Source organism: Oxyura jamaicensis, chromosome 4 (assembly GCF_011077185.1).
Source record: "Oxyura jamaicensis isolate SHBP4307 breed ruddy duck chromosome 4, BPBGC_Ojam_1.0, whole genome shotgun sequence".
NCBI classification, from domain to species: Eukaryota; Metazoa; Chordata; class Aves; order Anseriformes; family Anatidae; genus Oxyura; species Oxyura jamaicensis.
This window is the reverse complement of record NC_048896.1, coordinates 62,671,728-62,697,147: the sequence shown is the minus strand read 5'-3', so window position 1 is coordinate 62,697,147 and position 25,420 is coordinate 62,671,728. Positions and strand designations below refer to the sequence as shown.

At 41.0% G+C, this 25,420-nt stretch overlaps 1 protein-coding gene across 2 annotated transcripts in view; it reads left to right on the top strand.

The window, feature by feature from the left end:
* The window catches only part of SPATA5 (spermatogenesis associated 5), a 190,593-nt gene that overhangs the window by 95,788 nt on the left and 69,385 nt on the right, over positions 1-25,420 (top strand). The window contains exons 15-16 of one of the 2 annotated variants that reach the window (XR_004750775.1): positions 2,297-2,504; positions 2,981-3,160. The exons of the other annotated variant lie outside the window; for it this stretch is intronic. The gene's annotated coding sequence lies outside the window, so the exon portion shown is untranslated. Of the gene's footprint in view, positions 1-2,296; positions 2,505-2,980; positions 3,161-25,420 lie in introns of those variants that run through there. 2 annotated transcript variants of the gene reach the window in all.

Sequence of the window (25,420 nt, the reverse complement as noted above, 5' to 3'; positions counted from 1 at the left end):
CATTCTTGTGTTGATTTGGACGTTTGATCCTGTTTACAGATGTACCTGAAGGTATATTTTTTTCAGAATGTGATTTTTTTCTCTTCATAGCAGTATAACTCATATAGATGTTTAACTGTATTTCATTTGTTTGTACTTTTGAATCTCATTATTTTTGCCAACAGAGGGAACCTTAGGAAACAATTATGGATATGATCATAACATAATGATATTAAAGTAAGAATCGATTTTTTTAATCTAATCTACTCAGTAAGTAATGTAAATGGAAAGAGCATTTTTACTTTGTAAATACTTTTTTTTAAAACTTCTGTGCTTACAAATTAGACTATTAAATACAACAATATTTTTATTTATAGCCCTATATTTTCTGATCAAATGCACAGCATTTGCTACAGTTCATTAGAAAAGGAAGATTGGATCTCAGCTGTCTGCTACTTTTGCTTGTGGCTACCAGAAATAAATAAGTTAAAACTCAGGCTGAATGGTTGAAGAAAATAGGAGATTAGCCATAGCACACTACTCGTTCTTTGGTGTCAGCCTAAAGTTCCTGGTAAGGAACACCAGCGCAGAGTCTTTGTGTAGATCTACTGTGAGAGCTAGATAAATAAGGCTGCTTTGAAATTATACGCAGCTTTAAACTGTGAGAGTGCTTCCTATGAAAATAGCTAATTCTTTGCCTTTGCTTTGTACCCCTTGCACCAAATAAAGCTTCCCCTCTATTAACTATTACTTTTTACAGTTGCTAAAGGAGACGCTTTTATGTGTCTCATTTCTTGTAGCTATTGGCAGGGGGCAACAGGGACTAAACATGTTTTGAGTCTAATTGCAAATGATTGGTTTTTCATTTTTCCTTACATGTCATTGTTTAAATTCTGCTCCTTTGACATGTTTTGTCCTAAAGCACTGCCTGTTTACAATTCCATACTTCTATTAGCTTAAGACCCAGCTAAGCAAATCCTGTTCTGCGTTAGTAAATGTCTTACTTCTTGACAGATGTTGCAGGAGAAACCTGATGGATCTGACAATCTACGGTGTTACAGCTGCAGTGATGAGAAGGAATCTCTGTCTTGTCAGATTATGGTGGAATCAGACCTCTCTTTTAGTGGAAGGAAACAGTAGCTGTTTCCCACTCTAAGAAACAGATACATTTTTATTTTTCTAGTTTAGTCAAGAAAAAGCAAGTCTCTCCCACAGTCTGAGTTTGGAAAATAAGTTGTAATTAAAAAAAAAAAAATATCTTGAGTGTTAGGGTACATAAGCATGTAGAGATAAACATTAGTATTTCTGAGACTCGGGAGGCTAACTTTTAGGCTTTGTTTTATCCACCCAGATGTTTTGGATTTACTGGGTCTACACTGAAAACTGTGGGCGAATTTGGCCAAGAAACTACATGACCTAATCATAAAAAGTTGTTATCTTATGAGAAAGAAAATTTTCACGATAGATGTAATAGTCCCTGAGCTGTCCAACTGTTCCCAAACTAGCAGTCAAGAGAACTGCTGCACTTAGCTTTTCTTTTCGCTTCAAATTAACAGGAAAGGAACAAATGAGCAGCAGAGATAAAGACTTTATCCTCCAAGGAAGTTCTTTGATGCAGTTATCCTGTGGTGGCTGTCCCAGCGCAACTCCTCACAGGGACACTTGCAGGTCAGGAGGAAGATTCCCTTCTCTTCTGTTTTTGCTGTGTACAAAATATGAGCAGAACAGGGTAAGGAGCATTAATCCTGGAATACAAGTGTCCCAGCAGGATTAGTGAAGCCATTAATGTCTCTGTAGACAAGCTGGACAAGAGGGGGAGAGTTAAAGCAGTCTGTATTCTGTCCTTTATCCTTAATGTTCTCCTAAAAGTTCAAAACACTCATTACCATGCCCGAGGCAAAGTTCAGAGCGGAGGGATACCTTTTTTGTGATCGTTTTTCCATCCAAGCCATCGTCCCTCCCCTGTGGGGATCAGGAGGAGGTTCACATGTATCAGGAGAGGCAAGGAAATGTCTGCTGAAATGTGCCCTTTGCTATAAAGTGATGTAAAAAGCTGTTCACTGCTTCAAACACACCAGTGTGGGAGAGGGGCAGGCTGCACTGAGCCAGAGGGAAAGGCTCTGGGGCCTCCCTCTGATACATATCCCACCCAAAATCTGCAGCAGGCTGTCCACCTGCTATGATGGCAGACTTTGGTGCTAGGGAGAGGTTGCTGTGAGGTGAAGTAACACAAATACACGCCATCTTCCTACCAGAGCTCGGGAATATTTAGTGTGTACAGTCATTCTCAGCTTTCTTTTTTTCATTTCTCTCATAGTGAGGATGTGTTCTTAAGGACAGAAATCACAGTGGCCAGAATAAGAAGGGAGCTGCTGACAGCTTTACTATTCTTCTTAATTGCTGTTATTCTCTGCTAGCTGTAGGACAGGACTGATCCAGAATGCTGCTTTTCCAAAAGTGTGTCTGCAGGCTGAAGTATTCTGAAAATCACACCCCAAGAGTTTAAAAGGGGATGTATTTTCTTGGTAAATATTTCTTACTACTTTTATTTCAAAAGTTAGGCTAATGCAGAAGCTTCCATTTGCATTTTTGAGCGTATGCTACCCCGAAATAGCACCGAGCCTGCTTTATAGTTGATGCTTGGATCTGTGTGCCGCTCCTGGTTCTACAGGAATATTAGATCACCAGCAGTAACTGCTCGAATTCTGAAATATTCTTCCAACCACATGTACAGGCAAAACAATATTCTTGCTTTATAAAGAAATGGCAAAATAAATCATGATTGCCAATCATGGGAGCATTCGTAAAACTTGCGTGACAAATTCAGTTATACTGAGGGCATGAATTTTTTCAAGGTTTTCATGTTTTAAGAAAGAAATCTTCTGAAGCTGATTACATTTGTAATGTATACCATGTGTGGAACGTTGTCCTTTATTCTTAATTATACTCTGCAGGTTGCTGATTACATGTACCTTTTGAGTATATCCTTTGGCATCCACAGGCATAAACAAAGCTGCAGAGACTGCGTTTCCCTCTACCAGCAACGTGACGTGTTTGTGAATTAACCAAGTAGCCTTGGGTTCTGCATGGATTTCCCCATCACTGGAAAAGGAACGTAGTCCTTTAATAATAGGGAAGATTAAGAACTGAATTAAAGAGAAAACGTGGGTTCATATAAGAGCCTGTTAATGAATAAGGAAAATTACTGGTCTTTTCAGTTGGAGGTTTTGAAGGGACAGTTTTAATAGCTTATGAGCTGTTTGCTTTCTTTTGGCACTGGTGAACTGTTGGGAGTAATTGTTTTCTTATGATTATAATCTCTAAGGATTGCAGTGCTCTCGTTTTTTGGTAACTGAGAAACCAGTGAGCTAAAAGAGAAAGCAGCTCCAGAAGGGGCAACGTGTGATTTAGGAAAGATCACATGAAGATCGTATGGTTTAGAAAAGATCAAGCAATGGGGAAGAAGAGAAACCACCACTTGTTCTAGAGTGGCGTCAAAAGATCCGCAGCAGGAGGGATGTTCTGCAGCCTTACCCTGTTGCTGAGGAAGCCTCTTTAAGCCAGCCAAGTTAGGTGTATCGCTGCACGATGCCTCAAGCACAGCTCCCAGATGCATTCTAGAAATGGTCAGATGTTGGTTAATGGACCGTACTTCTGGCTCCCTCCTGTCTACTGTGCTTATCCTTTGCCACTTGGTGTTTCTGCACATCCTGAAGGGAATTCTGTCTCCCAGCTGGGGCATGGCGCTTACCCCTCCCAGCAGCTGGGGGGGACGTGCGCCTTTCCCTCTTCCCCACATCTCCCTGCCTGAGAGAGGGACCACTCAGAGCCAGGTGGTACCTGGCAGTCGAGGGGAAAACTATGTGAGGCTGTGTGTAGGAAGGGAAAAGGACCCTCTAGAGACTGGCTTGTTTTTAATAAGCATGGCTGGCATGAGGGAGCCCGAGGTGTGTGGGCAAGAGGCTGCCCCATGGAGCAGGCAGGGGAAGCCAGGAGGCTCCTGGGGTGTCTGGGACCAGTTAGGCATGCCCGTGGATTTTTCTCCTCTCTGTTTGGAGGTGGTGCAGGTCTCCTTTGTAGTTGCAGAGGAAGTTGCTGGCTGGAGATAAGGTTGCTGAAGATCCGGACCAGATCAGACTGCGTGTCTGGCACTCGGCTCTAACTGCACAAGGAAGTCTTTCAGCATCAGAGTGAAATGAAACACAGGTCAGAGACTATGGGGTCAGAAGACAAAAATTGCAAAGTTAGCTTGAAATTCCAGGTCAGGAGTTTTTCCTCCTTTCATTAGACAGAGCAAAATACATTTGTGATTATCAGTGATGCTGATAACGTGGTAGTGTCTAGAGACCAGGATCCTTTTGTACTCAGCCTTGCACTGACTGCCCAGGCCATGAAGAATGCTCTTGCAACTCAGAGCAGTGCATGAAAACATCTCTACTTTTACCATGTTTTTCTGCAAGTAACCTGTGACTTAATCTAAAAAAAAATAGCGCTGAACACCTTCATATCCAAATTCTTTGACACTTTTAAAAAATTATTCTAATGTACATAATAAAAAACTTATGTGCAGGGTAACACATAAGTATATCATATCATGTGCAGGGTAAACAAAAACGCGTGTTCCAGAGGCCACTGTCTCATAACCACATCCATCCTGGAAAGGAGACGGGGGATAATTGCTTTGAGACCATTCTGTCTCCTACCTTGCTTCAACCTTGCAGTTTGTTTCCCTGTCGATGGCTTTTCCTCTTCTTTGCCTCTTCCTCCTGTCCCTCCTTGCTCCTGGAGCTGCCCACGTGTGGGGCTGTGAGCATTTGGCCTTATTGGAGATTCAGTTGTTTTTTTAACCATCCTTCCTCCCCCAAAATGGCCTTGAGTTTGTCTCTACAAATGCCAGATTTTGTTTGCTGTTTGACTGGTTTAATTTGCTGTCTTCAAAGATCTGAGTGATTAACTTTCCAAATCATTGAGCAGACATATCCTCCTTATTTTCTTATTTTTTAAGTAGTTTTAAACCATAAATAATAGCAATACGGTGTATTTGCAATAAAAATATAGCGTATTAATATCTTGATGCCTTCTCCCCCGTCCCCCATTGCCTCTCGTTGGGTACAACAGTGTATTTTCCCCAACGTTGTGACCTGAGTGCTTTCCTCCCATCTGGATTAAACCTGTGGGACTGTTTCCTTTCTCAGGTAGTGGAGGCTTTCTGCACATTGTGCAGCCACACATGTTGGTTTGTCATTTTGAATTTACCCTTTGTTACCTGTCTGTGTCTGTCTGTGAAGTAACACACTTGATGAGGCTGCAATTCAGTGGCAGCTTGCCACATATTCTTAGTTTTTCTTGGAACATTTAGTTTAGGAAGTGGACTAATTAGCGCGTAAACATTGTTTAGCAGAAGAACTCCAATTAGCACTGTTTGGCCTGGCTTCAGTGATAAACAAAGTTAGATGCACGTCAGTGTTTGTCCTAACAGTTTATAAAGACTATTTTGTGGTCCTAGGGGACAGCACACACCAGATACGTTAAATAGTCATTGCTGTCAAGGCCATGAGAAAAAGCTTACTGTGTCAAGCTTAATAGGCTGTGCATGATACATTAGCGGGCTCGTTTGGAAGCCTTCCATCAATCTTAATTACTCTGAAATACCAGCTTCATCTTTCCAAAGTGTGTCTTTTTCTTACTATTGTTTCTCTGCTACCATATGAAAAACATGACAAATCTACTCTGCAATTACCATAAAATAATGGAATTTAGGTTTTCAGTGTGCATTTTACTATCATCATTGTATTTTGCTCATTTTGTTACATCCTAAAACAAGCTAGATTCTTACCAGCACAAGTATAGGCAAGCTTCTTGCCACAAGAAAATCACTGTCCTCATTTTGGCATGACAAAATTAATACCAATTAAAAGGTGGGATAAGGTCGGACTACCCTTATGTAGTAAGTACCCTTAAACTGTGAGCAGCCAAATGTAGTATCGTAGGCACGCTTTTTAAGGGAGAGGTGTTTGCTCAGCAACGGGGAACTTAACTATAAGAAACTGAAAATTAAAAGGTGATTGAATTGTGAAATAACCATTCCTCCTTTCCTGCTCCAAGTATTTTAGCCGCACTTTTCGTTGTCCTGCCAATTCCAGTCCTGTAGCCTGTAACGGAGCACAGCAGTTTGAGAAGATGGGTACATTTTTGCTCCATTCCTTTGTGTCCTGACTTCTAATAAATGTCAGGCAAACTGCAGCTGTGGTTGAGGTTAGTAGTGGTATCTCTGGATTTTTTTCAGTATTTGATAACCAAAGTAAATCTAAAATATTCTGTGTGTACTGAAACTACGTAAACTAATTGGATTAATCCTAATTCTGCCTGGGAGAAGGAAGCAGGGAAGAAGCTCTTAAAGCTTTGCTGGATCAGCTGTATTTGTATTTCAGAAGTTGCTACAACTAAGGGAACCAAACAAAACAGGTCTGTTCTTAACTGTACACAGGTTTGGGAAAGGTAATTTGCATTACCTTCCTCCCTTTAGACAACGAGGCCAATCCAACACTTAGAGACACTCAGGATGTTTATTCTTCACGTTCAAACTCCAGATTGCATGTATGTTGCTTGTCTTCAGACAGTGTAAGAGGTAGAGCTGTCTCTTTACTCAGCCCCCTGTGGTTAACAGAGAGTGAAACTGTGCCAGCAGCAGGGAGGAGGGAAGGCAATCTAATGATTAACTATTTATTGCACTTGATTGTCACCCTGGCTCCGATGTGCCGGTTTCCTTGTGTCTGAAATCAGGTCTCTGCGGCTGATGTTCTTGCTACTCCAGCTGCAGAAGGATAATGTGTTCCTCAAATGAAATTTTTTACAAGTATTTTATAGCAGTTGGAGAAAACCCTTCCTCCAGAAATAAACACAGGAATTTACTGCTGAAACCACGCTGTTGCTGAAGAGGATGGGACATAATCAGTGCCTCCTGGGACAGGATTTAAGTTACTTGTTATGTTTAACGAAACACATGCATGTTTTCTAACACTTATTTTTCCTTTTTTGAAGACTTTACCACAGTTTAATATATTCTAAGTCACTGAGTCGCTGTGTCTTCTCATTCTCTTCTATTCTGTCATTGTCTCCCTCTTTCCCTTTCTCCTCCTCTCGCTGCTCCCCTCGCAAGCTCCTAATAGTTAATGTGTGGTAACTGGCCAGATCCCAGTTAACAGAGGCTTGTGTCTGATGCTTTACTCCAACACTTGAGGAATTAGCAAGTGGATGATGCTCAGGTCATATGGAAAGCATTGCTCCTCTGATGATTTTTGTCTCCTAAAACCAGATAAAATAAATTAGATGATGATTTCATTAATTGGAAATAATGGTCTCTTCCTACCCACCATTATGTGAGAATACTTCAGGGGAAAAGCTGTGTACAATGTAAATGCTTTATTTGGCTGACAGTAACGAGGGAATCCATGAGTTTAGCAACAGCACATCTAGAACCAAGTCTTTCAATATATGCCGTATTAATAGATGCACAAAAATTAATTCCACTTTAGATGTCCAAATTTCCTAACTTTTCACTTTTGCACATTTAGTTCTCATGTGCAGAGAATTAATAAACATTCTCTCATTCATTTCCAGTTTGGTCAAAGTTTTTTTGTTTCATTTTTGTGCTTGTTTTTTGCATTAAAAGGGAACGCCCTTGGGAAATACCCCAAAGCCTAGGTTCACAAAGAACTGTGATAATAAAATTCCCATATGAGATGGGAACTGATTGATGGCAAGGTAAGTTTGTGAACACTGGTCCCAGAGTACTGACTGCTTGACTTTTCTAAAGGTCTGCTTGCTTTTTGCTGTGTCCTTGGAAACTTTGCTGGGGCTCCAACACCAAATCCATGCCAGGTTTCACTCCGGCATGTACCAACGTATGGTGGTATGCACTTGTGGAAGTTTTAGAGAGATTGCAGGTGTTGTTTATGAGGGACAAGCTCTTTCAGCCTTAACTGTCAGGCAGCTGCTGTGTGACTATGTTCATGGAACCTTCCTTTACAAAAATAAATCGAAGTAGCAGAAAAGATACAAACAACTAGTGGAAGGCATGTGAGTGGATGCAAGGAGGATACCTACAGATGTACATGGTACTCTCCATCAGAATATTTGAGGGGATTGCAGTTTCTGTGATGGCTTAAGTCCATTAACAGGTGAAACGGTGAGCGGCTGTGGTAGGGTAGGTAAAATGCATTTGCTCAAAACCATATGGGAAACTAAAAGCAAACTAGGAATTAGATCTGAGTTTCTTTAAGTCCAGTTACCCATTTTGCTTGGCTACTCCTTTATGCCTTTTCCCCCCTCACTGATTTTTTGTTGTTGTTGTTTTTAAAGTGAGCTATAGAACAGGGCTCTAGTGAATTGAGCAGCAACTCATTTCCTTTGCGATAGCCAGGAAATACACTGAGCAATTAAGGATGGCTGGATGGGAAAAGGTCTTTCATTTCACTGAGATACAAAGGTTCCCAGGCCTTCCTGGCTTTTCAGCAGCCTACCAGGTGGTCCGACTTGGAGCTCAGTTCCCTGTCTTCCTACATCCAGCGTAGCAGCAAACTTGAGGAAACGGGAATGAAGGCCTGAAGGATTTTTTTTTAAATGTTACATCACTTAACAGTTCCTTCGCAGTTCTCAGTTTCTGTTTCCTGCCTGCTTCTGCATTATCTAGATGAAGAACAGAGAAAAGCACTGCCACCAACAGCACATAGCTGATGCACGGAGTATTCCGTATTAAGAAGAAATATCTCGTAGAAATCCTTGCACTCTCAATGCATGTAAGGATTAGTAAGTACAATGGAAGATTCAAAGGAGGCAAAGGGAAGGTGACTACCCATCAAATCCATGTATATTGCGCAGAGATGCGTAACAGCTGCTTTTCTTTCTAACATTGACCTAAAAATGCATCATGTCCCCAGCAATGCAAGCTCCCTTTGGCAGCAAGCTGCAGCTTGTTGCAGTGCAGCATGCCCACTAGTGCAAAATGAGACTATTAATATTTCATGTGGAAACATGACTTTTGGCTGGAAACTGATAAGAGATCTACGAGATAAAAACAACTAAAAACTCCAACGAGTCCTAACAAAATACTTTTTAAATAATGCACACTAAATAAATATTGTTCTTTATTGAAAACCTGTTCACTATTAGCAGCTATCTTTTACCATTTACTTCTATAATAGCTGAATAGCAATGCCAATGGTATTTATTAGGAGAAAAACAAAATTTTTTGTTGTTCCCAAAAGAATTAGATCTCTTTATTCATTGCTCATTTACCAGTCCTGAAAGAAACCGAATAGAGACATATTCATATCTGCAGACATTCATATCTAAAACATAATTTGACTCAAACTTCTGGTTCCTTTCCTCCAGTGTGGAGAACTCACTATCTTTTTTAAAAGAGACCTCAAGGTCATAACAGCTGGTAAATGTATTGAACTGTTTTATTCATTTCTTGATAGTGCTATGGATTTATTTATTGTTCCTTTGTGTGTGTGCACGCGTGGGTGGATTATCTGTTTTGTCTCTCCTTTCCTTCTTGTTTCCCTTCCTTATTTTACTGTTCACGCTGTGGCAGTGCCTTCACCACCGTGGTTTTGAACTGTTTGATGTTCCTAGCCAAATAATGCTATTCTAAATTTTAAATATTTTCTGAACAGTAACATAGCTTCTGGGTCCTTTACCTCCATGGCTTTAAGTGCCCTGTGATCTATCTGTGAGAGGAATCTCAGGATTAAGGCAAGCAAGAAGTGCTCGGCTGGGCTTTGCCCCTTCCTGGCTCTGTAAGTTTTTAGTCAACATATCTCCTGCCTCCAAAGGGAGAAAGCCGACTTGAGTGTCTCAACAAAGTGATGTGAGCATTAATTAATTGCGTATACAAATTACATGAATGCAAAGAATGTTTTGGCAAGATTTTCAGATTGTATAAATTGGTACAGCTCAGCTGAATAAAGCAGCAGCTCAAATATACATGACAGATATTTTGGTATATGTTGTTACAGTTCTTCTTTTGCTTTGAACTTCTGGGTATGTCATTATCAACCAGCATTTTCATGAGATATGTAATTGTTTGAGAGAAATATATCCGATTTTTTTTTAGCTCTGTAAAATGCACAGGAGCAATTTCTAGAGTATTTCTCTGTCACAGTACGTACCAAGTTTCACAGTTTGCCTCCACTTGTATTGGCATCTAAGAGGATTTTCTTTGTAAAAGGGAAGAATACAGTATGTTACCTGTAATTGTAGAAGTCTTGTGTTCATTTGAAAAGATCCCAACTCCTCATAAAGAATGCTGTCCTATTATCTGTGGGGACAATCTTTTGTCAGCCTTCACAAATGACAGCAGGGAATTTCGAATGCGGTTCCCAGGAAACCTCCGCAGCCTGGAACATCAGAATGCTGTGCTGTGGGAGCTCTGCTGCACTCTGCTAGAGTTTTGGCCTAGAAAAATGTTTATATATGCTAATTTGCAACATTGGTTTGCAGAATATAATCTGGTATAGTATAGTGTTACTCTTTAGTTGGAGCGAAGAGCAGGGAAATAGGAAAAATATGTGATCCCCTATAGCTATTGTGGAGGCTTGATGGCATGGGCACAGATAAAGCTGTACTCCCAGAGTTGTGTTAATGTCATTGGAACACCTGATTTTTGTATAATCTCATATTTTAGAGAGCAAAAGAGACAGAGGGCTCTATATACATGTGCACATAATAAATGTCAGTCTGGTTTATTCTTTTAGAATTAATGTATGTGGAATGAGAGCTTCTGTGAAAAACATTAGCCTGGGTGAATATTCTTGCCAGTACAGCATTTGCATGATTGATGAATGATGTCTTGGTCATGGAAGCCCTTGAGGAACAGAGTACAAATAGTTTTTTTTTTTTTTTTTTTTTCTTTTTCTTTTTAATACTTTATCAGAGATTTTACAGGTAAATTGTTGAATTAAGTGGAATTTTAAAAATGTTGTCTTTTGACCACAGTGGTAAAGGGTGCTACATTTCCTTCTCATGAGTTCCTGTTTGGGACAGACAAAGCAGATGTTTGGCTTGGAAGCAGGCTTTATTTGGCATAGTGGCAGGAAGTACTGAGAGATTTGCTATTGACATTTAATCCCTGATGTTTCTGTAGACTGTAAGACTTTTTTTTTTTTTTTCCTTTTTTCTTTTTTTTTTTTTTTTTTTTGCTTGTTTGTATCTATGTAAAATGAACTGAAGTCATAATACGTATTTGGCAAGAGAGCTGGAAATACTGTATTCTGTTTCTTATACTCTTGACAGTCTTACTCATAAATCCCGGTCCCCTGATTCCTCTGATCAGACTGAGATTTTTTTTTTTATGCAGGTGTTTAAAACGTGAAATTAGATGTTTCCCCCAAAGCTGTACGTCTGATCTCCATCAGCACAGCAATTGAACTAAAGGGCCTGTCCTCCCAGTCCTTCTGGCTTAAGGAAGTTTCCTTCTGCATCTGGTCCAAAATAAATAAATAAACAAAAGCAGCTGAGATGATAACTGGTCCGTGAAGGCAATCAAGCTGAACTGCTTGAGCACACTGGAATGAATTACTGTTCTAATAAACTCCCGTGGCTTGTCTGTAAAACCTCCGTGAGGGGAGTTTTCACGCACAAAGTTAGTTTGCAGAGATTTTTGCTGCAAAAATCTTAAGTGTTAGGAAAAGCTTGACCTGTTTCCCTACATTTGCATCTTCAGCTAATAGTCTATCAAGGTACTATGGGTCTCATTAATGTGGATTTAAAATTAATGAATATGGTTTTAAAACAATGCAGTATTGCAGAATGCTTGGTAACTTGTTTCTTTCCTGTATGAGCGTTACTGTCCCTTCTGGATGATAGTCATGATCTATTACCTAGATAATACAGCAGTCTGATACCCTGGGCCATGCTGAAAAGGGCTCTTCTGTGCAATAAAGAAATATCATGAACATTTTATACGCAGCAGATTTGAATCCTACTGAAGTAAAGTTATGGGGGGGGGGCAGAGTGACAAAAGAATCCAGCTCATGAACTTCATTTTGCGTTGACACCAGAAGTACCTCGTTTTTAGTGGACTGGATTCAGATAGTTTCAATGCTGTGTAGTGCTTTGAAAAAAAAAAAAAAAGGAAAAGATGCTTTGCAGGCAGGAGGGAGCCAAACGGAACCTCGCTTTGTGCTTCGTTGCTTTTGTTGACTGTGTTGGGAGGAGGTGCAAAGGGAATGTGAAGTTTAGGAAAGGAAGAGAAAATGGTAGAGCTGTACCTCACCTACGTGATAACTGCAAACACTGCTTGGGCCTTCAGTTGAACACCCTAAGGGTGATAGGCACAGCACTACTGCATCAAGTGCAGGACTGCCACTTCCAAGGACGCTGCTTACTGCAGGAGAACCCAGCTGCTTCAGGGGCAGAACAGGGCTGTAGGACTGCTCCAGCTTGAACTTTGTCTCACGTGGGATATGCAAGAGCTTTTTATGTTGTACAGTGAGTGCTCTGGAACCAGAATATACCTCCTGCTATTAGGCAGTCAGTAGGAATTTAAAATGCTTTTTGTTCTTAGGGGTAGTTTTATAAAATCTTAACAACCAGTGGTTTCCCATTTAATTTGACGCTAGCTTAATTTACCAGCCTTTCCTTTAAAGATGGTCCTGGATTTACCACCTGAGCCACAACTTCCTTAATGTCATGCCAGAATAGTTTTAAGGGTAGGATATATTCAAATCATGTGGAAAGTGTGTCCAAGAGAATGCGTGTGATAGCTCCCAGGTTGTGGTGTGCGACAGGCTGCAGGAGGTGACAGGTATTAGCCATTAACGCTTTGCAGGAAGGAGTCCTACGGAAATAGCTACCAACAAGAAGGAAGGCTAAAACAAAATAAGGCTAACTACCAGTTTTTGCTCACTAGCTCTTTTTTCCTGCTGATTCCTAGAATGTGGGAACTCTGTTTTTCAAACCAGGTCGCCTGTATAGTTATGCAATTCTGTTATTACATAATAAATGGATGGTTAAAACAATTGTGTCACCTGTAGCTGTTCCTGGGTGGCACTGAAAAAGGCTGTTTTTTCAAAAGCCATTTGAACCAGAAGAAATAGTGAACCACCTAGCACACAGGTGAGGAGTACTGGCCATGTGAAAAGCTCTTCTTTGGAGCAGCAGGCTTCAAGCGGTGCATCAGGCAATGTGAGTAATTAAACCATGATAAAGGCTTCATCTGAAGCACAGTGCTCCTCCAGCTCTCCCGCAACTGGAGTGGTTTTCATTCTGTATTTTAGTCGCAGGTCTTGTTTTTGTTTAGGTAATCTTTATATCAGCTTTCAGGGTACGTTCCTGTGCATAGTCTTTCCTCGTTCTGACAGCCAGAAATGGTTTCCAGTCCATTGTTTCTAAAACTTTGGTAGGATATCTAAGAATGAAATGAAACTGCCTCAGGTCCAAGAAACGTATGCATTAATGGTGTCAGAGTTAGGGTTTGGAGCACTTTGAATTTCCGCTATTCCCACTGCAGTCTCCAGTCTATCATCAGGCCTTTCTGCACAGGAAGAGCTGTCAAAAAATCAGGATAGGAAAGAATTTTATGACTCAGGTTGTAGTCACATTTTTCACAGGCACGTTGCAGAAGCCAGCCTGCTGATGGCACGGCCATCCCCTGGGTCAGGGCGAGGACTGACAGGAGAGGGGGCTCCAGCTCGCCTTTTGCGTAAGACTTTGCCGTTTCCTTTTGCAAAGCTGCTTTTGAGGTTGACTTTTTCCACAAAGTTAAAAATAAATAAGTGACATAATCATGTCTTCTGCATGCTTGAGGAGCTGGAGCACGTCAAGAGCTTGCTTTGCAGACCTCCCCTGGTGTTTGACTTGTGTCCCCCAGGCCTTTTGCTCCCTTGTCCACCAACCTCACTAGCTGGAGAGCAGCAGGATTGCTGCTTCCCCAGGCTCCCCCTTTGCTCCTAGCTTCTGACATCTCTGTGCTCCCTGAGAAAAACAATCCTCAAGGCAGAAACGAGGTTCTCCATCGTTCCTGCCACAGCTGCTCAGCTGTGCCCAGCCTGCCCACAGGCCCTGATTGTTTGCCCATGACTGGTGTGATGGGAGGGGACCTCAGCAGCTATGGCAACCCTGTTCTCTCAGCAAAGCATACATATTTCTCAGCATGGGCATATGGCTGTTGAAGGCTTTGGAGCCCTCAGGTGTCCAAAGTCCAGTGCTGGCTAATTCGGTGACTTAAGTATCTAAAGGTAAGTGAGCTTAAGTGAGGAAAGAGATCACCATCTCCTGAAAGAGGACAAGTGCAGCCTGCTCTGCTGTCCTACAGCCTGCTGCCTGTGCTCCTGAGCTCACTGGTAACTAAAGCAGATCATAAATGTCAGAAACTTTTTAGGTGGGGCTGCACTGCCAGCATCTAATTTGCTCTGGGAGACTTCACAGTTGAGATACTTCAGGAGAAGGGGTAGAAATTTATGGTTTTCTCCAGCTCCCATTAATTTTGATTGGAAGCTCTTGCAGCAGACCACCTTCAGACTTGTGTCTGGGGGCTAGTGGATGACAAGAATTAGTTTAAAATCTTTTAACATGATTTTTCTTTTCATTTCATTTTTTTTTTTCCTGGTAAGACAAGTTAGCTCTCTGATATTTTTATCTGCAGTGTTAACACAACCACTGATCATTTCCAATCCCTGTAATTATTATTTTGTGGTCTTCTGGGAGCCTGCTGAACTGAAGCATTCTCTTCCCGTTGCTTTGGCACCTGGGAATTCAGGCTCCAATGATATTTTCCAGCAGATGTGACTATCGGTGCTTGTTTATTTTTAGCTGGGGATTGTGCACCTTGATCTCGGTGGGAAGCTTCCTGTCCTCATTGTCTTTTACAGCCGCTTGTAAAGGCAAGTGGCTTATAATGACCTACCCTTACTTCCCCTGGCTGCTTCCAAAAGACACAGGAATGTCATCATCAAATGTTATAATTTACTCAGGGACTTTCCGATGAGGACCTCACAGGTTTAACCTTTCCAAACGCTGTGTTTATTCAAGAGGGCAATAGCGTTGGTGGCTTGGATGTCGAGGCTAGGAAGTTACCAGATCTTAGCTGAGAAGTTCATTGATTTTTGTTCACTGAACAGTTTTTATTTCTGTGGAAGTGAACCTGTGTTTTGCAGTGAGTTGTGTATCTTAAATCACCTCATTCCGTTAGCACCAAATCTCCGAAGAAAACAATTTTTATTTTTAATGTTACACATGAAAGTAAGCAAAGTTTTCACTTTCCTTAAAATGATTTTAAATAATGGAAAAGCATGAAACTTCAGATTTTTTTTTCCCATCATAAGTGGTAGAAGCCACATTTTCTAAAAACGTATTTAAGAACATTGTAAAATTTTAACACTTGTGTACGTGTGCCTGTGTTTGTTTGTGTGCATGCTGCTGCACATAGCTGCTTGTGTGTAGTTTGTGAGCGTCTTTATGCTTGTGTGACGCGACTGCATGAAAGCCTTGTGTACCAGGTTGTAATGGAAAGTTTCTGTCTTGAGTTTATATGTACCTTAACAAAATCTGGCATAGTACAGACGCACACCAAGCTGCATTGTTACTGAAAGTGCCATGCTTTCGACTTTTGTTAAAGCAAAAAGTATTGAGCAGGGTGAAGTCCTGATTTCAAGATCAGTACTTTTCTCCTGCCTCTGTGAGTGCTGCTGCAATGCTATTTTGTCTGTTTCCTGTTACATGAAAAACAGTTTAAGAGGCAGATTTCCATCTATTATATTCTTTAGAAAACAGGCATGAGGATCCAGCTAATGGTTGGGTTTAATATATAGGGGTTTTGGAATGAAGCCCAAGCTCACGAATCATTTCATCTTGCTCACATAACTTGTTTTGTCATTAGAGGGGAAAGAATGTTTGTTTCCTAAATACTCCATGTGGTAGATAGCGGAAACTACACGCACACTACCTTTCCCCCAGGAATTTTTTTTTCACTAACGATATACAGATTATATTTTTGGCAACTATTTTCGATTTTGGAAGAGTGACATGATACAAGGAACCCTTTTTAGTATTCAGTTGTTATGAAAAAATAAAACATCTTTTTATTTGCAAAGTAAGCAATTAATGTGAGTGATATTGCTGTTGATGCTTGCCATGTGATATTTATTATTGAGTAACATTGTGGGTAGAAATCACCCAGCTAATTCTTCAGGACTTTTGTGGAATGCTTTTTGAGGAACACGTGAGACCGATGTGCTCTGCCATGAAGCACAGCTCCGGGTTACATTGGAGGGACCTTTCGACAAGAGGCTGAGAGCTTGCTTACCTAGTGTTTGCTTTGCAGGCAACAGGTAAGATGAGGACATTTCTGGTTGTTTTGGTACTTGTTTTGCCTCAGCGTTGAATTTCAAGCTGATAATCTTATTAGCTGCATTTTGGGGAAACGGCTCAGAGACCTTAAATCCCCCTCAGTGTTCTTAAAGGAAAAAATCTGTAGTTTGAAACACCTGTCCCAGTAGTACCTCCAGTGAGCTGTTGTATGATTCTCAGTGTACATTTGATCTTTTGGCATTTCCTGCAAAACTCTGATGTTTTCCTACCTGTTGTTTCACAAAATCACCAAATGGGAAAGAAGTCAAGTGACCTTCTCAAAAAGTCTAAAATGTTTTTTCTTAGAGCAGCAGACTACACAGAAACTTCTCTTTTCCCTGGGTGATTCTCAGTTAGGCCATCCTTTTCATCCCTCACGGGGGGACATGATGCCTAAGCTGCATCCTGTTGTCAGTGTGGATGTTGCAGAGCTTTTGGTTATATATAAATATATATATAAATTAGACCATCTCTTCTATCATGGAAAAAACTGATTGATATTTTCCAGTGCTGTAACCTCTTAGAGGGAGATTTATTTTGCAGCTGTTCCAAGAGTCACTTTCTTAAAATTTTGTCAGGTAAGGACACTAAGAACAAAAATGATGATTTCAGTGATGTATCCTACTCCTTGAATTCAGTTTGCCTTAGCCACACGGCAAGGATCTAATTCTGTGTAACCATGGGATGACGTATCAGTCCTGCTATTTTGCTGACTACTTCCTGCTGCGAGAAACTCACTGAAATACATACCTGGGGACAAGCTTCTTACCCTCAGATGTTCACAGTAGCATTGTAGGTGTGTGGTAATACTGCCTCTTTCATCCTCAGCTACTGCTGTTCTCATCGGACTGTGTAGGTGCTTGCTCCTTTAGCCGTAGAAGGCAAGCCAGGTTACGGAGTAGGATAAGCACCCTTACTCCATCTTGGGGGTAGGGAAGCTGATGGGAGACTTGCCCAGATATTGGTCAAGAAAAAACTCAACTCAGCTGTATAACTGAGATTCCTCTGAGGCTGTTGTTCTTCTGTCTAAAATAGTATTGCTGGTGAATGCAGATATGGGACTTCTTTTCTTCTTTTCCTCAGGATCTCTTGTGGCTAACATTTGTCAAAACAAGGAAAAAAGCAAGCAGAAGGGAAAAATCTTTGTCTAAAAGCAATAAAATGGTCTTTGATGACCTGGTAGGCTGGTGCAGATTGCTCCTTGTTTTGTTCTTATACCATTTGTGTGCACTCCTGGTACAGATGCTGGGGAAAAAAAAAAAAAAAAAGAAAAAAAAAACCTCCCAACATGTACCTACAAAGCTCTGTTGAATGGCACATCCTGACATGTGAAAAGAGAAATGGTGAGGCTGAGCTACCTGAAAGAATGGCTTGGCATTCCTGTGGCTGAGAGGAACTGCTTTTGAGGAAAGAAAGAAGGTGGGGAGGAGCCTGGGCAATGATGAGTGTGCATGGGGGGCTGCAGGGAGCTGGGCTGGAGCTAAAAGACCACATCCGTGTTTTTCCAGGTGTCCCTTTTGTAATCGTTCATTTTTTAGAAGAAAAGAGGCAGCAAATCCAGTCATTCAGAAAAATAAGTGACAACAAAAGAGAGAAACCAGACTTGTGCTGTGCTTTCATTAGCTGTTTTACTGCAGTTACTGCAATTGGTACCTCGGTTTATAATGCTTTCTCAATTACAGTGCGTCTCCTACGCGCTCATTGCCCCCTCATTTATTCCCCATTACTTTATTGCTTTGTTTAATCACTTATAATGTGTCTATCCCAACGTTAAGGCTGCCTGCAAAGTTCAGGCTGCTGTTGAGAGATTTTTGCTTGAAACAAATTAAACAGTTCCAAGTCGTCGGGGTTTTTAGCGTGACAAAAAGATCTTTTAAAGCCTCAGGTTGTGCCAGAAATGAATGACTTCTTCACGGAGCAAGCAGGACCTCCAGAATCCGCCGTCCCGTTCTACCCGAAGAGATTCAGGAGGCCCCCTCCGTACTTGAAACATATATAAATGATGAAAACAATTAAATGTGTACATACTTTACAAGATTTAACTTGACAAGCCTGAATAAACTAGCTTCTGCCCTGCACCTTTGTTCTTGCCCTAGGTCTTTCTGTGTACTTGCGATAGACTTTCAACTCAGTCAGAAAAATTCTTCCTAACCAAAAGGCTTGGCATCAGAATTAAAACAACTGTTTAAAGAATTGCTCATACTTCTCCCATTGCTGTGGCAGTATGACTATTATAGGTAGAAAAATCAAGCCACAAAATTCGTCAGAGCCCCTCTTGGTACAGTTTTTCTGTGCATGTATTTTCACAAAAGGATGTCCTGCAAAACAGCTTGCTGAAAGGGAAAAAAAAAAAAGCTGTGTGTGTGGTTCATTAAAGGTCCGTGTGTTTTTCAGGTTAAGTTTACATCTTTACTTTGCGTTGTTTCAAGGTGAGTTTCAGTTATAAATAGTAAATCTGTCTGGAAGTCTGCACTGGTATGTCTTGTAGGGTAGGTGTAGCTGTTGGCTAGAACTCTCATTTTGGTATCTCGCCAAATTTATTTTCATTTTGATTTTATATGATTGCTGATTAAACAGAATCTATTTATAAGTGGATGTTTAAGTTCAAAATATTGCAGTCAATAGTTGCAGAAAGGCAAATACTGGGCTGAGAATGTTTATTCAAGCTTTCTCAAATGGGACTAATTTTACAGTGCCTGGCTTTGCGGAAGTGTCTTTTTTTTGTTTGTTTTTCTAGAGATGAAATCTATTTCCACGTTGCTGGCCTTTTGATTTGGGATTTTTCGATGTGTAGTTCCAATAGCTTTTTTTTTTTTTTTTTCCTCCAATTGTGTTGCTCGTGAACTTGTTCAAGATGTCCTGCTCATTAGCGCAGATGAATGCATTGATGCAACGTTGTGAACTGGTACAAAAGAGAAGCCCGGTGATGCTCAGTGATAGGTGAGATGTTTACATTTGAGCTAACAGGTATTTATTTCAGCTTTCTGAGACGGCTCTACTGGTTGCCTGTCAAGAAGAGAGTCGCCTTCCAAATGGCTTGTGTTGTATTTATTACCAACTTTACCTTCCAGCAGTAATAATGGTGAAAAGTCCTTTCTGATTGCAAAATAATGGCTGGGTTACACTACAATAAAATAGAGACGGTGAAGTATCGTGTTTCTGCACTAATTTGCATCCTTCCTGTTTATGTTAAACAGGCGGTATAATGGAAGGGATTTTGAGTGGTCCCTTTCTTTCCCAGCTGAAAGAATGCCCTTTATTGGATTAGCAGGGTGCTTTAATGACACCCTCGTTCGCCTGTGGAAAAATCGGTGTGTGCTTGGTGTGAAGCTCACAGGGACTGTTGTGTTGTGGCCCAACTGGCTCGTGTTCTTGGACGGGCACGTAACAAATCAGTCCAGCAAAACCACAGGATCATACCATTATTCCCCCAAGTTTTCCCATTAAATATAGTAACTGTAGTGGCCATAAAGCAGAATTTCCATCTGTATGTAACTCTCGAAGTATCAAAACTATGTAGGTATACATACATACACACAAAAAAATCAATATGTAGGTGAGGAAGAAGCCTGATGGTGTTTTTATTTGTAAGTGATGCCGTAAGCTTCCCCAAGACTTAAGGCTCCTTTCTAGTTGTAATGGTTTAACAGCTTCTGGAAAGGTAAAGTGACCCCGCTGCCAGAGTAAAGGTGTATCAGGTATGAAGGATGTTACCTTTTAACGTAAAATGAGAAATAACAGTACTTGCTTTGTAATTCAGCAGTGCAATCTGATATACAGAAATGCTATTTGTTGGTACGCAGCATGACCAAGAAATACTTCTTGCATGAATACTTACTCAAATTTAAAATCATCTAATGCAAAGTGTTGTTTGTTTTCGCGGAACAGCGAATGACAGGGAAATGAACGTCTCGGGGGGGGACTGAAGGAAAATCTTACGCTGGAATTGCTGGTAGGCCAAGATTGCTCCCCTGTCTTCCTTTCTTTTAACTCAGATGTTTCTGTAGCAAGAATTTGTTGTGTTTTTATTTATTTATTTATTTTAAAAGATAATCATTCAAAAATTGTCATGTGCCTCTTTATCTCATTAACCTGCAGTGCGTGATCTGACAGAACCATCTAGGTAAAAGTGTATTAAAGGATTCCTTTCTGACTTCTTATACATGTATTGTGTTCTGTATTATTTGATGACAGACTAGGAGATACCCAATGATTTAAAAGATGTAATAATTTGGAGGAAAACTTGTCTTAAAAAAAAAAAAACAAAAAAAAAAAAACTTGCTGTTATGATTGTAAAGAAACCTGAGACATGAAACCGTATAGGTTGCAAATAATATTGAGCTCAGTTTACAACATATCTGTGTGCAATGCTTCTGTCTCTCATATGGCTGTAAATTAGTATTACCTGTCAACAGGTTATTATTCTGTCTATTTTGCCTGTAACTATTACAGAGGGGGAAGGAAAAAAAAAAAAAAAAAGCCTGCTTTGGTCCTGACCCAAAATCTGATGAAGATAGTAGAAAAAAAATCATTGACTTTATTGCGCTTGAGGTCAAATCCTTGGAAGTTTGAAAAAGCCTGGAAAGAACAAAACCAAAGTTTTGAAAGAGGAGATTTTTCCATAATTTATTTGGTTTCTGTGTCAAGTCATAGCTTAATTCAGAGCAAGTGTTTTAACCGTGAGTCAGGAGAAAGTTTTGACATTTCCTCATAAAAGAAAACTTAGTTAAATTATGGCAATGTGAAAGTTTTGGTATTTACAATCTAATCTTACCGGGATGGCAATCGTGTTTTTATTAAAATAAGCACTCATTTAAAAGGAACTGAGCATGCACCAAGAGCTTATGACTGCATGTTCAGTACTGGTCTGTTGCTGCCTCCTGCTCGGCAGGAGCACGTGCATTTGCACGCCTTCCTGGTGGTGTGTGGTGAGGAATCGGACCCGAAGAGCAGCAGCTAGCAGCATTAGCCTGAGCCCCCATTTCCCCCGGCATGGCGCTCACGAGGGCTTGTGGCAGCACAGAGCAGGGGGATGCAGGGTGGGAGCAGACACCGAGGAGAGGAGCATCAGCATCGGTTCCACAGCTGGTGAAGCAGCCACCAAACTGTGCTGGGCACAGCCCTTTGACCAATTTGTCAGATTATTTTCAAATTTTGGGAGTGTAAGAGTAGCCAGGCTAGTGATTCATCTAAAGCCATTTCCAGTCCCTCGCAGCTGCCAAAGAGTAGATGCTGAAAGAATAGAAGAATTACTTAAATTCTTAAGTTGCTCTTTGGCGGTACAGAGCACTAGTGTGCTTATCAGGGATATCATCTGCTCTGTTTTTTCTCTGTTGTGCATTGCAGGAATTGCTGCAATACCATAACCAAACAGGATACTTACCAAGAGAACTGCCAAAATAGGGAAAAAATACAAAAAGCAATGGTAATGGAGCTTTCTGCTAAGACTTAAAAATGTCGTCATACTACACTGATAGAGTTTTAGTGTTCACCTCTAAAAATCCTCTGACACAACTGTTAGCTATTGTTTTAAAACTGTGCCTGTTTTTTCATTATAGCCATTGTCTTTTGCAATTTTGTTTTCAGGTATTGTCAGATCCGCTCTTTTAATAAAGGTGCCTTCGGGATATTTGCAGCTAGTTAGGTGGTGTTCTGGGTACCAATCCAGCACTAAATAAGAAACTATTTGTTACTTTTTTGTATGCAGCAGTAACAAGTTTTAACATTAAAGTATTACGGTATCTGATTGCCTACAGGAAAGGGATATAATAATCACTTAGCAGCCAATGAATGAATGATTAAAATCTTAAAAGCATTTAATAAGATTGAAACACAGAGCAGGGCTGTTCTCCGGTGTAAAGTTACAGAAGAGGTTCACTGGGTCAGAGAAGGAGTACTGGAGATTGATTTTTTTTATTTTTTTTAAAGCAGTGTTACTTCTACTATCAAGTCAAGACAGCTCTGAGGGGAAAACCATACAAGAGTGGTGACATGTTACAAACAGCACAAAGCAAAAGAAAGAAATTGGTTCCACACCTGTAATAGGTCAAAAAAAAAAAAAAAAAGGTCATTATTAAGGTCATTATTATTAGAAAAAAGTGTGTGCATGCAGTTTCTATCCTGACCATTAGATGAAAACTCTCCTGCCTGCCTCACATCCATATACCCCTATTACCAAAGGCTCAGAAGGCTTTGTAATTCCAAAGAAAGCCTCGTGGTTTGGACACTGGTGTCCCAAGTGCATGACAGCAGGGCAAGACTATTCCCTCTGACTCTTCTTCTACACCTTACAGTCCTGGTGTGAGACTGTAATTATTCCACTCTCATTAAAGACACCATACCTTCTGTCTCGGGAAGACTGTGCTCTGGCAGTGACAGTTAGGGTAACGTAAATAGAATCTGAATTTCAGGTAAGTACTCAGACAAAACTGTGCTTCAACGACTTACTTAGGACAGGGGCAGCCTTGCTGCCTGTGACAAGCCATGCAGTGTGTGAGGGCTGCATCTTGCTTGCTTTCCTGTTCTCTGTTCGATACAATGTGTTTCTGAACCGTTGCTGCACTTGGAGAAACCCTTGAAAGAATGCCGTAGCCTGTGTTTCCAAACATCTTTTGTCTAGATTCAGCAAGAGACTTAGGAAGGTGACACCTAGTCAAATGAGCAGAGGGAGAGCATCATAATAGCTGTTGGATGCAGGCTTCTTGGCACTGCTTGAATTTTGTAAATAATCGTTGAAGGATAGATGGTCTCCAACAGCTGATAAAAGAACATCAGCTACATAGCAATAATAGTGAACCATAAAGCTAAGGAGTAGGTTTACATTGCATGAGAAAAAATATAAGGTCGCACATTGTCAGCATTGTACAGGGGTCTTCACCCACCCACACCTTTTGAATGAATGTCACTTGAAAAATGACAGGCTGGTTGTAAGTGACACATGAAAAGTTCAATACATCAGTATATTGAAAATGTCTTGTGATATTCTGTGCATTTGGGTTTGTGACACCAAGTTACATTGCTCTTGAAGAGTAGAGGTCATAGTTGATTCTGTGAGGGCCTTAAGTTTGCCAAAGATTCCTGATAAATAATTTCTTGGGAGCAAGGAGACAACCTGATGTGCCCAGCCGCCATCTGTGCCAGCCGCTATCCATGCCAGCCACTGTCTGGAGTCACCAGGGTGAGGAGCAGAGAGAGATACTGCAAAGGAAACTGGGAGGAGACGGGAAGTGGAGAGGTAGGAATGATCACTGGTTAATCCTCCATCGTTTGAAGAAACTTTGTGCCTGCTGAGTAAGTTATGTGGGAAGCCTGACCCTAACTGAAAGTATGGAGGGATGTATCTCTCAATGGGAAATTATTTTCCTGGGAATATTCCTTCTCCCATTCAAGCTAATTCTTAGAGGTAGAGATGTCAGGGCTGTGCAGTGTGAAGTCAAAAGGATCCCAGTAACACTGAAAAGCGATTGAATGCCGTGGTCTTCATCTGTAAGTGCTATTAGAATGAATTACATAGTAGGTTGTTTCATTTCTGAGGTTAGAAAACTACTTCATTTTTCCTGCATTTCAATCTTCCTGTCATACGAAACCTGCATTTTGAGTAGAGAAGTTGGATTTGAGTGGAACGGGAGCTTCTGTTCATTCATTAATTCTTTAAATTACACAATCGAAGCTCAAAACCGTCAGACCAGGAGAGCACGTGTGCGTGCCATATCCCCGGTGGAAATGCCAGCCTGAAGTCGGCAGCCTGCACCCAGCGCACCTGAACAAGCCCATGCTTTCCAGACCATTTTTCCTCCCCAGGTTCCATAACAAATGTAGTTTTTCACCTTGAAGAAAATAGCTCAGCCGAGATAAGGATCTTAATCCTGTCGATAAAATAACAACAGCAGCGCAAGGCTAGGCTAACAGGTTTCTCTAACCCAGGAGCCTGAGAGGTATCAGAAACACGGTTTTGCTTCTCTCTGTCAGGCCGGCCCTCGCCCACCACAAGGCGAGCGTCGTGGCTTTCCCCGTCCCTGTCAGCATCCGAGGCGGCAGCCAGTCTGACCTGGAAGGGAGCTGAGGCTCCAGAGGTCTCTTTCCAAACCCGGAAATGTCAGTAATTCCCTCCCTCGCCCAGCACTGTTTATTTAGGGCGCCAAGTGCCTGTTTCACCTGATGGCGTTTTCAGGAGGCAGCTGGAGGCTTTCGTGTAGCAGTGCCTGCAGCCGGGTGCGGCGTGCTCGGGTGCTGTGTCAGGAAGGGGAAACTTCAAGAGTCTTCCTTAAGGCACAGCACATCTTTGTCTTTGCTTTTACAAGTCGGTGGGAGGTGCCCAGGGCATCCCCAGCAGTCAGGCTGAGCTCTCTTTGTCCCCCCGCTCACTGTTCTCATGAGCTTAATTTAAGTTTTTGCCAGTTTTGAGTGGAGCTCTGTGCTGAAAGGTGACTGTGAAATTCACTTGTTTTGCTTGAAAGTCTTAATTTATGTTACCTGTTGCAAAGTAATCCTATTAACATAGGTTCCAGCCTGGAGACGGCTGATACAGTACCAGAGATGGTGACACAGTGCCTCACGCTTTAAGAGCCCTCAGGATGAAATGGGCTAATAACTCTAACTAAAGCTAAGTAGTTTGTCTTGCTAATATTCATTGGCTAAGAAGCTGATCAGAATCAGCACATGAAGATGGTATCTTTTCATCCATCTGGTTGCTCAGTCTAAGTGAAGAGATGAGACTCTTAAGCTTTGTTGTTCTTCAGATGCCTTGCTCACAAAACATTCTGCCCCTTTGCTCATTGTAGAAATGTTTTCTATTTTTCTATTGCACTGTTGAGGATTTCCTGCTTAATTTGTTGGGTTAAGCCTATGTGCATAGAAGGCTAAATGAAGAGACATCAGATGGGGTTATATTTGAAAGTCTGTTGCTCAATTTGTATGATTTTGCTGGTAGAAACCAATTGAGTTTTCTACCTTGCATTACTCCATCCATAAAATGGAGGTTCTAATGTTTCTGTAAATACTTGTGCTTCTTGAAAATGTTCTTAGGCTTAAATAATGTTCTTGAAGACATCTTGAAAATGCTCTGTGCTTAGAGAACTGTATTTGTTTG